Source organism: Oryctolagus cuniculus, chromosome 8 (assembly GCF_051225735.1).
Source record: "Oryctolagus cuniculus isolate XC-2025 breed Fujian yellow rabbit chromosome 8, ASM5122573v1, whole genome shotgun sequence".
In the NCBI taxonomy this organism is placed as follows: domain Eukaryota; kingdom Metazoa; phylum Chordata; class Mammalia; order Lagomorpha; family Leporidae; genus Oryctolagus; species Oryctolagus cuniculus.
This window is the reverse complement of record NC_142874.1, coordinates 13,220,879-13,234,289: the sequence shown is the minus strand read 5'-3', so window position 1 is coordinate 13,234,289 and position 13,411 is coordinate 13,220,879. Positions and strand designations below refer to the sequence as shown.

At 43.7% G+C, this 13,411-nt stretch overlaps 1 protein-coding gene across 2 annotated transcripts in view; it reads right to left on the bottom strand.

Moving 5' to 3' along the window:
- The window catches only part of LOC108176049 (uncharacterized), a 384,299-nt gene that overhangs the window by 205,932 nt on the left and 164,956 nt on the right, over positions 1 to 13,411 (bottom strand). The gene's annotated exons all lie outside the window — the stretch shown is intronic.

Genomic DNA, 13,411 nt, shown 5'->3' with positions numbered 1-13,411 from the left:
TTGGGGAGTGAATCAAAGGATGGAGGACTTCTCTTTTTCTCTCTCTGTCTCTCCCTCTCTTGCTGTCACTCTGTCATTCAAGTAAATACAATAAATCTTTTAAAAAGAGCATTTATGATGATCGTGGTAAGCAGGTTGCCCTCTTCTGCACTTGAAGTGTGTTTGTGGTGTCAGGATTAGAAGACAGAAAGCCCCTGGCTTTGACACATTGCAATGACTTATATTCATTTCCTGGATAAGCATTGCCTTACCTCTCTGATGAGCGCCTGTATTTTGAGAGTGTATGAAATGAATCTGTGACTGAGTTTTCTTTACATTTGGCCCTTGTGGAGCCTGTGAAATGGTGTGCAGAGCATAGACGCCATGGCTGGCAGCTGTCATAGGTTTAAAAAGTGCTTACATAGGGAATACGACTCATTTTTTGGTAACCTCACAGAATTAGCAGTATGGCAAGAAGGCACTAATTTATTTATTCAGCCTGCATGCCAACATTAGGACAGAGTTTGGCTTCATCCTCAATGCTTGGCTTGACACTGTGACATTTTTACATGGTTAAGAAGCACACAAAACCAAGTATGTCGTATTTAGTCATTCATTTTTGTTTAACTGGAAGAAATTCCAAAAATGTACTGAGCATACTACTTTGAGCAGTCTTTCCTTTTTCTAAGATTTATTTTTTTTATTTGAAAAGCAGAGTTACAGAGAAGGGGGGGGGAGAGAGAGAGAGAGAGAGAGAGAGATCTTCCATCCACTGATTCACTCCCCAAATGACCACAATGGCTGGAGTTGGGTCAGGCTGAAGCCAGGGGTCAGGCTGAAGCCAGGGGCCAGGACCTCCATCTGGGTCTCCCAGGGGGTTGCTCTCCACTACTTTTCCTAGGTCATTAGCAGGGAGCTGGATCAGAAGTGGAGCAGCAGCTGGGACTTGAACTAGTGCCCATATGGGATGCCAGCAGCACAGGTGGCGGCTTTATCCACTGTGCCATAATGCTGGCCCCATGGAATAGTCTTTCAGTCTATAGAATAACTCAGTAAAGGGCCAGCACTGTGGTGTAGCAGGTAAAGCTGCTGCCTTCAGTGCTAGCATTCCATATGGGCACCAGTTTGAGTCTTGGCTGCTCCACTTACTTCCTGGTAAGCCTGACTCTGGTGGTCCCAGTGCTTTTCCACCTTATCCTATTTCAGCTACTGTGTCGATACAGCTCTCCCACCATCTAACCAGGGGAGGGCCTCTCTCTGCCCTAGGATAAAATTACCCCCAAAAGAATTAAATCGTCACATGGGAAAATTTTGGGTAAGGTGCCTTAAAATACTGTTACTGCATGTCTGAATTTTTTTTTTTCAAGAAAATTTGACTTCTTGTTTGTATTTTTCTCTTTAAAATTTTTTCTTTCTTTGTTTTTATTTATTTGAAAGGGAGAGCAGAGAGAGAACACGAGCAAGTGCGAGTGAGCCCATCTGCCAATTAATTTCTCAAATGCCCACAACAGCAGGACTGGGCCAGGCTGAAGCCAGGGCTCTGATCTCAGTGTGGTTCTCCCAGCTGAGTGGCAGTCATCACCTGGGGTCTTAACGTTAGGAGGTTGGGTGTTAGCAGGAAGTTGGTCTTGGAAGCAAAGCTGGGACTCCATCCTAGACACCTGTTATGGGATGTAGGTGTCCAAGCAGACTCAACCCCTGCACCAAAGGCCCACCTTTGTATCTGAGTTTTTACATTGCCTGTGCAAGTGGACATTTTAAAAATTCATGTTTTTCCAGGATTTGAAGGAGGCACCCACACTCAGTGAAGCAGCAAACCTGTGCCGAATGTACTGTCTGAGTGTGATTTTCCTTCAGCATTTACCTCTGATCCAAAGAGCTAAGAGTAGAATTATTACTCATAAATGGGACGCAACACTTTCTCCATTTCTAAGAATGGTAAGTTAACCACCTGGAAATTCATAAGCGCTCAAAATTCAATAAGGCAAAACTTGGACGGTGCAATCCTGTGTCTCTACTGATACTGTTTTGCTTTCTATAGTCATCTTAAAAGGTTCTTTGTTTCCTGTATCTGTCTTCAAAATGGCTACCAGCAAACAATGCATGTTTCCTTGAAAAACTGAGTCCTAGATAAAAGCACTCCATACAAAAATGTGGTCCTCCCTAGTATAAAACAACCCCCACACTGAAGAGTTCATTGAGAAAACAACAACTCTAATGAGTATTATATAAATAGTGAAGTAATGAATAAAGAGTTTACATTCATTGCATTTCACACTTTGTAGCCAGTTAAAACAGAGATGACAGGAATACAAAAGTCCTTTGTAAGTTCTTAGGAAACTTAGAAAAATTCGAAGACCTTGGTTTTTGTACTTAGCACAGTTTGATGCTTTTATGTAGTTTGTTGTGATCTCACTTTTTTTTTAAGATTTATTTTATTTCTTTGAAAGACAGAATTACAGAGAGAGGTAGAGACACAGAGAGAGGTCTTCTATCCACTGGTTCACTCCCCAAATGGCCGCAGAGAGAGAGAGAGAGAGACAGAGATCTTTCTTCCACAGGCTCACTCCCCAAATGGTTACAATGATGGGGGCTGGCCCAGACTGAAGCCAGGAGCTTCTTCTGGGTCTCCCACATGGGTTCAAGGGCCAAAGACTTGGGCCATCTTCTACTGCTTTCCCAGGCCATAACAAAGAGCTGGATCAGAAGAGCAGCAACCAGGACTCGAACAGGTGCCCATATGGGATGCCGGTGCTTCAAGCCAGGGCTTTAACCCACTGCGCCACAGTGTGTCGGCCCTTGAGCCATCTTCCACTGCTTTCCCAGGTGCATCAGCAGGGAACCGGATTGGAAAAAGAGTGTCTGAGACTTCGACCAGCACCCATATGGGATGCCTAGTACAGGCCCCATAGACCTAACTCTTGAAATGATACCATAAACAACTTTTAATTGTAAATCTGTAGTAAAGCAGTTAAATGCCCACTACTTTTATATATTCATTAGTTTGAATCAATGAGGAAGTATTTATTGAAATTATGTTTGGGATGAGTTCAGAAGAAAAATTTAATGTTAGCACTGAAAAATACCTTAAAGGTTATACATGGTTATTTCAAAAAGTTCATGGAAAGGGGCTGGCACTGTGGTGTAGCAGATAAAGCTGCCACCTGCAGTGCCAGCATCCCATATGGATGCCGGTTCAAGTCCTGGCTGCTCCACTTCCAATCCAGTTCTCTTCTATGGCCTGGGAAAGCAGTAGAAGATGACCCAAGTCCTTGGGCCTCTGCACCCACATGGGAGACCTGAAAGAAGCTCCTGGCTCCTGGCTTCGGATTGGTGCAGCTCCAGCCATTGTGACCATCTGGGGAGTGACCCAGTGGATGGAAGACCTCTCTCTCTCTCTCTCTCTCTCTCTCTCTCTGCTTCTGTCTCTCTGTAACTCTGCCTTTCAAATAAATAAATAAATATTTTAGTATATGTACTGCTGAAGCAAGCACAATAAATAAATATTTTTTAAAAATTTCATGGAACTACAAGGTATTGTGAATTTCCACAAACTTTTTGCAGACCCCTTGGATATTGCCCTTGTTATTTTGCAGTGGGATGGACTGGAAGAAGGTAACTGGCTCTAAGCTCTTGATCTTCACTGTATGTCCTTTGTCTTTGTACAAGGAGTAGATCATGCTCAGGGAAACTTAATTGACACAGTCACATTTTTGGAAGATTTTATATCATTAGCACTTGTTCCTCTCTCTCTTTTGTCCTTTTGTATTTTTTTCCAGCAAAAACAATGTGAATTTCTCATCCTAAAACAATTAAAAGTTACAAATAATTGGAGTGTGGATTTCACCAGCCTCCCTGACTTAACTGATAATATTTTATGGAAAAATATTGCTTATTATTATGAAATTGAGTATCACAGAGGTATGTTTTAAATAGCTGTTCATTAAATAGTTTTTTTAAATTCACTGTCCATGCCTGAATGAGAATTGTATCTAGTAAATAATGACAGTGGGTTAGTCATGCATCAATTAGGTTGAATTACATAAAAAGTTTCTCTGAAGATATGTTTTTTTTTAAAAAAGATTTATTTATTTGAAAGTCAGAGTTATAGAGGGAGAGAAAGAGAAAGAGAAAGAGAGAGAGAGAGAGAGAGAGAGAGAGAGAAAATTTTCTATGCACTGGCTCCCTCCCCAGAAGCCTGCAATGGCCAGGTCTGGGCCAGGCTGAAGCCAGGAGCAAGGAGCTTCTTCTGGGTCTCCCATGTGGGTGGAAGGAGCCCAAGGACTTGGGTCATCTTATGTTGCTTCTCCCAGGCCAGTATCAGGGAGCTGGATTGGCAGTGGAGCAGCTGGGGCTTGAACTGGCACCCATATGGGATGCTGGCCAGCCACCCTGAAGATATTTTCTGTGGAAAGTCTGTATTTTCACAAGGTTCAGTTGAGGGTCTTTACAAGAGTTTTTTTTTTTTTTTTTTCAAGAATAATTATGGGGTAATTGATTAGTTACTTGGGGAAAAAAAGGAAGATAAATGGAAAGGAACTACGGAGTTGTAATTTATTCTGTGTCTTCCATATGAGGTGCTTCAAAGTGTAAGAGGCTCTCTGAACTTAGAATAGTGACCAGTAGTGCCTGGAGGGATGGAGGGAGGGAATTAGAGGGAGGTTGGATACAGGGTCTAAAACCCCACTAGACAGAAGTAACTGGTCCTAGTGTTGCACAGCACAGGGAGAGACCGTAGCCCATAATAACGCATTGCACAGTGTGGAGAGGAGCTGGAGGTGGGCATGCTGATTTCCCGATTTGATCAGCTTTCACTGTTGAAATATTGCACCATGCACCATAATGGTGTGCAAGTATTGCATGTTAATTAAAAATGCAAGAAGTAAAGTATAATAAAATAAGTTGACTTTGGTATAAAAATTTCTGGAATCTCCAAAAACTTTGTGGAAAATGAGTATGAAGAACACCTTATCCATAGATTTCAATTCTTTTTTGCACCAGAATCAACTTTTAATTCCATTTTTCCATGCAGTTTTTGAAGAACCCTCCTACACCAGATTTTGTGTATGTGTTGGAAAATGACAATGTAGCTTTGCTGCTGGCTGCTTCAGATAAGATGTTGTTCCCATGGAAACTGAAGTGGCGTACCAGCTTGGAGCATTTTCTGAAGGATGCTCTTACCTGGTGCTTCCTTAAGCTTGACCTCAGATCCCATATTAGGACCATTGGTTCATTTTTCATTGGCCTGCTGGTTTTGTTTTTGAGTTTTTAGGTTGTGTTATTTTATTTGAAAGTCAGAATGCATGTGCGCATGTGAGAGCAAGAATGAGAGTGACAGAGAGAGAGAGAGAGAGAGAGAGAGAGAGAATGTCTTCCATATGCTGGATCACTCTCCAAATAGCCACAATGGTTAGGGCTGAGCCCAGCCAAAGTCAGGAGCTTGGAGCTCCACCTGGATCTCCCATGCAGGTGGCAGGGGCCCAAGCACTTGGACCATCATCTGCTCCTTTCTCAGGATTGTTAGCAGGAGGCTGGATGGGAAGCAGAGCAGCCAGAACTCCTACTAGTGCTCCAATATGGGATGCCAGTATCACAGGTGTCCAGGATGGGATGCCAGTATCACAAGTGGCAGCTTAACCCGCTGTACCACAATGCTGCTCCCTGCTTTTTTGTGTGACAGAAAAATATAACAATAGCAATATCAATTTTATTTTTGCTTTAGGTGTCTTCAAATATTGAGTACATAATGAAAACATCATATCCTGTCCTGCATTAAGCGTCTAACATTAGAAGCTAGTACCTATAAACTTGAATAACTCAGACACCTGTAAAACATAAATTCAGACTTTGATTATGAATTGGAATCTGTTACCTTCTCCTCCCTAGGACTCGACTTGGAATTGGGTGACACTCTGATGCACGTATATCACAAGCTGTGGAACACAACGTTAGCCTTGTCAGAGGATGGTGACTTTGGAGACTCCATGCCTGTGAGGACAACTTCCAGACTGTTTCTTACACAGAAGAAAACATTGCCTAAAGGTGCTGACAGTTTGCTAGAAAAGATTTGCTTGTTATTTGAAAGACAAAATGGCACAGAGAGAGAGGGAGAGGAGAGAGATCTTCCATCTGCTTTTTCACGTTCCAAATGGCTGCAACCACTGGGCTGGTTCAGGCTGAAGCAAGGAGTCAGAAACTCCATCCAGGTCTCCAACTGGGGTGACAGGGACCAAGCACTTGGGACATCTTCTGTTACTTTTCCAAGAGCATTAGCAGGGAGCTGGATCAGAAGTGGAGCAGCTGGAACAGCACTCATGAGTGCTGATGTTGCAAACAGCTTTAACTTGCTGCACCACAGTGCCAGCCCCAATAGTTTTTTAAAAGTGGATCTCATTCCAGATGGAAAGAGATTAGCAGTACAATCCTTGTTTAGAAAATAGGTCTGGTCTTTATAAGTTTTGCCTTTTGGCTGGGATAGTCATACTGAATAGCTTCTACTCCTCTAGCAACTCCTTTGCCTTGCAATTGTTTTTATTTATTTTTCTATTTGGTTTCCCAATCAACCTTGCTGGTGGTATTATCAATCTCATTTTAGAGGTAAGATCTTGGGAAGGTTGTTGTAGATCACACAGCAAATTCATGGAAGAGAGAGGATTTGAATCCGTGTCTGTCTGTCTCCGTAGTCAGGTACAGAAAACGTTGTAATAGCTTTACTTTTTTTTTTTTTTTTTTTTTTTTACCAAAGGCAACTTTTTCCCTAAAGCTCTATGAAGAAGTAGCTTAAATTTAAATAGGTCTTAAGGTGTTGTGATTGACACATCAGATGAGTCCATTCATGCAGAAAAAGGTTTGGGATTTGAATGAAATATACAAAAGTTCTTTTGAATTTTAGCTAGCACAAGATGTGGAAATAAATTAATGCACTTTTTGGTACCGATGTTTAAATTTAAAACATTTTTATTAAACAAATTTATTTCCCTTGGTTTGACCTATGGAAAAATAAGCAGAGATCTTTCTGTGGTCTAGAATAAATATTTGTCTTTTCTAGGTTACATAGTGATTCTTAAAATAAATTCTACCTAACTCCATTCAGATATGAGGAGCTTTCAAAAAATTAAAGGAAAATGAGTATTATGGAAAAAAATATGTGGGATTTCAAACAACTTTGCATCAAAATGAACCTATCTTTTAGTATCCTCACACTTTAGTTCATGGAAAATGGAATTTTAAAACAAACTTACATTTTGCAAGATTTTAAAATCTACACCTATGAGTATTTACATTTGTGACTTAATATGTGGAGCAGAAATGTGATTTGAACGTCTACATTGTAGAAATTCTATTCAGTTTCTATTTATTTGGTAATGAGAGATTACTTAGATTACTTAGGCTTAGTTTCGCTATTGCAGAAATGCCTGCATCAGAATGGTGAATTTTAATTAGAGTTTAGTGTTCAAATATCAATTGTATTTCTGAATATTGCCAGGATCAAATCAAGAAATTCCCAAGCTTGGACTAATTCCTCTGAAATCCGAGGTTATAGAAGATTACACTGGAGATATTTGGTCCGAACTACCTTTTGTAAGCAGGTATTTATCTTGCTTGTAATAGCTCTGTGGCTGTAACCAAATATCTTTGAGTATGGTGGACTGCATCTATTGTATCTATTATAGATATGTGGTGAAAATTCACATTGAGAGATACTTTTTTTCAACTTGATTGATTGGTATGATTTTAAAAACATTTATGTGTTTGCTTTAAATGACTCTACACCGCTTACATATCTTTACCTTTTTCTCCATAATAATGTCAGCATAATTCATAGTATAATGAAAGCAGTGGGTTGTTGAGGTGTGGCTGTAGCAAGACCATAAAAATTCAAGGCCTGATGTGGGATACATCCTCTATGTGGATCTTAAAGTCAGCAAAAATCAGTGGTAAGGAGGAAGATGGTAAATTTGTCTTCAGTGAGAACAAGGAGGTGACAAAGAGAATTGTTGGGTGGCTGGGTTCAGGTTCTTGTCTGTAATGCAAGAAAGAATTTGATCTTTAGATGTGAGTAAAGGTTGGCAGAGGAATAAGATTGATTATCCATAAAGTGAAAGTACACACTCAACAGGAAGCGCAGGTGTACCTGAGAGTGAGCTGCACCCAGCCAGGTTTGAGTTACCTCTTTTAGATGAACTTGAGAGATGGGAAGGATAGAATATTCATAGGAGGTGTTATGTGGGGCAGGGTTTTCCAGGGGTAGGGGGAGAGTCGATATTTGGGCACCTCCCATTTACTTGTCTTTTTAGGAAGTCTTGGAAGAGTCTGGTGTCAAGCACATGGAGGGAGTGAAGTGTCAGCAGTGATGTCATTGTAACTGGTTGTGGGTATGGTCAGCAGTCATAGGTTCCGAGCAGTTCTGTGGTGATTGTGATTTTGGTTACGTTAGCTGCAGCACAAAAGGGGAGGGATTTGGGGAGTAGGTGAGGTCCTGGGGGAGGGGCTGGTGGTGCTTGGTTCCCTCTTTGCCTGTGACAAGGTGATTCAGCAGAGAAGGTTGTTGGAGTTTTTTTAAATTAATTTATTTATTTGAAAGGCAGAGGGAGGGAGGGAGGGAGGGAGGGAGAGAGAGAGAGAGGTCTTCCATCTGCTGGTTCCCTCCCCAGATGTCTGCAATGGGTGGAATTGTGCCGATATGAAGCCAGAAGCCAGGAGTTTCTTCCAGGTCTCCCATGCAGGTACAGGGACCCAAGCACTTGGGCCATCTTCCACTGCTTTCCCAGGCCACAGCAGAGAGCTGGATCAGAAGTGGGGCAGCTGGGAATGGAACCGGCGCCCTTATGGGATGCCGGTGCTGCAGATGGCAGCTTTACCTGCTATGCCACAGCGCTGGCCAGGATTATTGGAGTTAACACTAAAGTAAGGTTGCTTATCTGTGCTCCACACCTTTATTTGCTAGAATTGTCAGTGTCACATTGGAGGCATAGGTTTCCATGTTGTAGAAGTGGGGACGGTGTTCTTGAGACAGCAGTTAAGTGTATTAAAGGCCTGATAGTAAGAAGATAATTGGTTGAAAAATTAGCCAAACTGAAGAGATAACAAAGGAAGCAGAAAAAATTCCAAATGTAAATGTATATATGTCAGACAGGATAAAGCAAATCCTTGTGAAAGTAGCAAATTACTTTGCAAATGGTATGTTTTAAAATATCTATATTTATAAAAAAATCAAAGTCTGTACATAACACCACGCCATAAGTCAAATCTTGGTGGTCAGAAAGCTAAATGTGAAAGACAACAGTCACATTTTCAGAAGACAATACTGGGAAATATCTTTATGGTGCCATAGTAGAGATGTCATGGCCTTCAAAGACAGTATAAAACTCCAAGTCATTAGGAAAACAATGATACATTTGACATTATAAAAATCAATAATAACAAAACAGATTTTGGAAGTCATTTAGAAGGTATATAAGCATCACAGGGTTAGCATAAAAGATTTAGGATAAAGATGTCCTAGAACTCACGAGAAAGACAGGAATGAGACAGTAGAGAAAGAGGAATAGGGAGAAATAGGTCATTAATAGAGAAGCCAGCGGGGAATGGCCTGTAAAACTGTAAAAAGATATCTAAAGGTCCTTGTGCATCTAAGAAATGAAAATTAAAGCTACAGCGAGGCCCTATTCAACACTCTTCCTTTTGATAAAATTTATGACTAAGTAAGGCCAAAGGTGTGAGGCAGTGGGCATGCTGGTGGCAGAAACAGAACCAGTAAAAGCTACACAGGTTCAAGATGTGCTGTGTCCGCAACCTGCAGCTTCCCTGGAGAAACTCTGATTCTCTGAGTGAGGTGAGTTTGCATCAGTGTCACTGCAGGATTGTTTATATAGATGCAAGCCATCTGTAGGACAAGGAAAAGAATATTGTGGAAAAAAAATTTGTTGAGAGGCGGACACAGACATACAGAGAAAGAAACAGAGAGAGACTCTCTCTGACACACACACACACACACACACACACACACAGCTCTCCTCTATTGAGTCACTCCCCAGATGCCTGCAATAACTGGGTTTGGACTGGAGCTGCTGCCCATCCAGTGTCTGCATTTACAGGAAGCCAGAGTCAGGAGCTGGAGCCAGGAATCGAATCCAGGGATTTCCAATGTGGGCGTTTTAACCGCTGGGCTAAATGCCTGCCCCAGTAGTGGGATATTCTCACAATGCAGTACTCCACAGTAAAAATAAATAACTGCATACACATACATATACACACAGCCATGCACACGTCCATATGGGTGAATTTCCAAACCACACTGCTTATGCAGCTAAGTAAGTTAGAGAATGTTGTGACTCTCATATCATTTATGGGCAGCTACTTGTAATGGTGTATGCACATTTATATCGTGCATGGGCATGATATACACATAAGGAAGAAGCTGCTGCTTAGAAGAGAGAATGAGGGGTAGTCTTTGATGCAGCAGCTTAACTCACCACTTGGGATGCCTGCAATCAGAGTGCCTGGTTCAAGGGTCAGCCACTCCACTTCCAATCCTGCTTCCTGCTACTGTGCATCCTGGGAGACTGCAGATGATGGTTAAGGTCCATGAGTCCCTGCCACCCACTTGGGAGACCTGGATGGAGTTCTGGCTCCTTGCTTTGGCCTGGCCCAGCCCTGGATGTGTGGGCATTTGAGGAGCAAACCAGTGGATAGAAGATTGTTCTCTATCTCTGTCTCTTGTCTCTGTCTCTCGCTCTCTGATTCTGTCTTTCAAGGCAAAAAAAAAAAAAGACATAAACATAAAAAAAAAAGAGAAGAATGGAATTTCTGAGAAATATATAGGGGGCTTCAAATATATCTACAGTGGTTTATTTTTTCTTTATTTATTTGACAGAGTTAGACAATGAGAGAGAGAGAAAGAGAGAAAGGTCTTCCTTCCGTTGGTTTTCTCCCCAAATGGCCGCTATGGCCAGAGCTGTGCCCGATCCGAAGCCAGGAGCCAGGTGCTTCCTCCTGGTCTCCCACGCAGGTGCAGGGGCCTAAAGACTTGGGCCATCCTCCACTGCCTTCCTGAGCCACAGCAGAGAGGTGGACTGCAAGAGGAGCAACTGGGACTAGAACCCAGCACCCATATTGGATGCCGGTGCAACAGGCGGAGGATTAACCAAGTGAGCCACAGCGCCAACCCTTATTTTTTAAAAAATCAACGGAATCTGAAACAAACCTGGAAAAAATTATCAGTTATCAAAATGAGTTGCCATCTCCTTGGTCAACCAATCTCATGACTTGAGGATGAACTGTCGCAAGTGTCAAATTCTTAACTCCAGCTACCAGATAAGAATTGGCTGAAAATTCTGTGACTCATGTACTTTTTTTTAAGATTTATTTATTTATTTGAATGGCAGAATTACAGAGAGGCAGAGGCAGAGAGAGAGAGAGAGAGAGAGAGAGAGGTCTTCCATCCACTGGTTCACTCCCCAGATGGCTGCAAATGGCCAGAGCTGGGCTGATCTGAAGCCAGGAGCCAGAAGCTTCTTCCGGGTCTCCCATGTAGGTGCAGGGGCCCAAACACTTGGGCATCTTCCACTGCTTTCCTGGGCCATAGCAGAGAGCTGGGTCGGAAGTGGAGCAGCTGGGTCTCGAACCGGTGCCATTATGGGATGCTGGCCCTGCAGGCGGCGGCTTTACCCGCTGCCCCACGGCACTGACCCCATGACTCGTATCTTGAATCTGCTCTCAGTTGCAGTCTCCTGGGCCCTGTAAACTCACTGTGTGCAATGCCAGCGCCCACTGACCTCACAGGCACCTGGAGGTCCCTCCGTGCGTCTCTATCATTCTCTCTTCTCTCTCCATGTTTTTCTCATCATCCTTGGCAATGTCCTTGACTTCCCTTTCTGTTTCTCGTCTAATCTGGCAGCGAAATGTGTTCCTGTTCCTGCAAGATGCTTCCAGAGCCTGGCCTTCCTTGCTCACCCTGTAGCTGTGCAATCGGCCCCCCATCACCCCAAGTGATCTCCTTCACAGTGGTGTCCAAACATCCGCTGCGGGGAGAGATCAGTTTGTTTCTCCCTGCTCAAACCTACTAAGGAGCCTGACTCCCTCAGATGGAAAGGACTCCAGGATCTGCTGCTCTGTCCTCTGTCTTACTCTCCCTGCCCCCTTAACCTCATTTGAGCCTAATCTGTCCCCCTCTGAGTACTCCTCCAGGCTGGCCTCCCACTGTTTCTTGTACACAATTGCTCTCCCAGCTCACAGCCTTTCTATTTTTTTTTTTTTTTTTTTTTTTTGACAGGCAGAGTGGACAGTGAGAGAGAGAGACAGAGAGAAAGGTCTTCCTTTGCCGTTGGTTCACCCTCCAATGGCCGCCGCGGCCGGCACACCACGCTGATCCAATGGCAGGAGCCAGGAGCCAGGTGCTTTTCCTGGTCTCCCATGGGGTGCAGGGCCCAAGCACTTGGGCCATCCTCCACTGTACTCCCTGGCCACAGCAAAGAGCTGGCCTGGAAGAGGGGCAACCGGGACAGAATCCGGCGCCCCGACCGGGACTAGAACCCAGTGTGCCAGCGCCGCTAGGCGGAGGATTAGCCTAGTGAGCTGCGGCGCCAGCCGCCTTTCTATTTTTTTTAAAGATTTATTTTATTTATATGAAAGACAGAGCCACAGAGAGGTAGAGCCAGAGAGAAAGGGAGAGAGAGAGAGAGAGAGAGAGAGAGACCCTCCATCTGATGGTTCACCTCCCAAATGACTGCAACAGCCAGAGCTGAGCTGATGTGGAGGCAGGAGCCAGGAGCCTCCCACGGGTCTCCCACGCAGGCACGGGGGCCCAAGCACCCCGGCCATCCTCCACTGCTCTCCCAGGCCACAGCAGAGAGCTGGATCGGAAGTGGAGCAGCCAGGACTTGAACTGGCCCCCATATGGGATGCTGGCACTGCGCCACTGCGTTGGCCCCCTCACAGCCTTTCTGCCTGTGTTTCTGTTGGTTGGCAATGTTCTGAGCCAGACAACTTTGTACCCTCTGCTCCCATAGCTTCTCAGCCAGGCATTCTTCACCACTCTGCTTAAAGTGGCACCTCCTCCTCCTCCTCCTCTGTCTCTCTGTGTGATTTTTAATCTGTATCATGCACCATCTACCATAGTGTGTATTTTACCTTTGCATTTCTTTATTGTCTGTAAGTCTCTGAATATATGAACTCTGTAAAGGGCTCATGTCTGGCCTAGTGTTTAACATGCTCCTGTGCTTCTAGGAGCACCTAGATTCACTTCCTGGCTCTGTTCCCGATTCTGGTGCCATGTTTCTGTGCACCCTGAAAGACAGCAGTGATGGTTCAGGTAGTTGAATTCCTGATACCCATGTGGGAGGCTGGATTAAATTCCTGGCTCCCAGCTTTAGCCCAGGCCAGCCCCAGCCAGTAGGGAGTAACCAGTGGTGGGTGCACTGTCTGTCTCTCT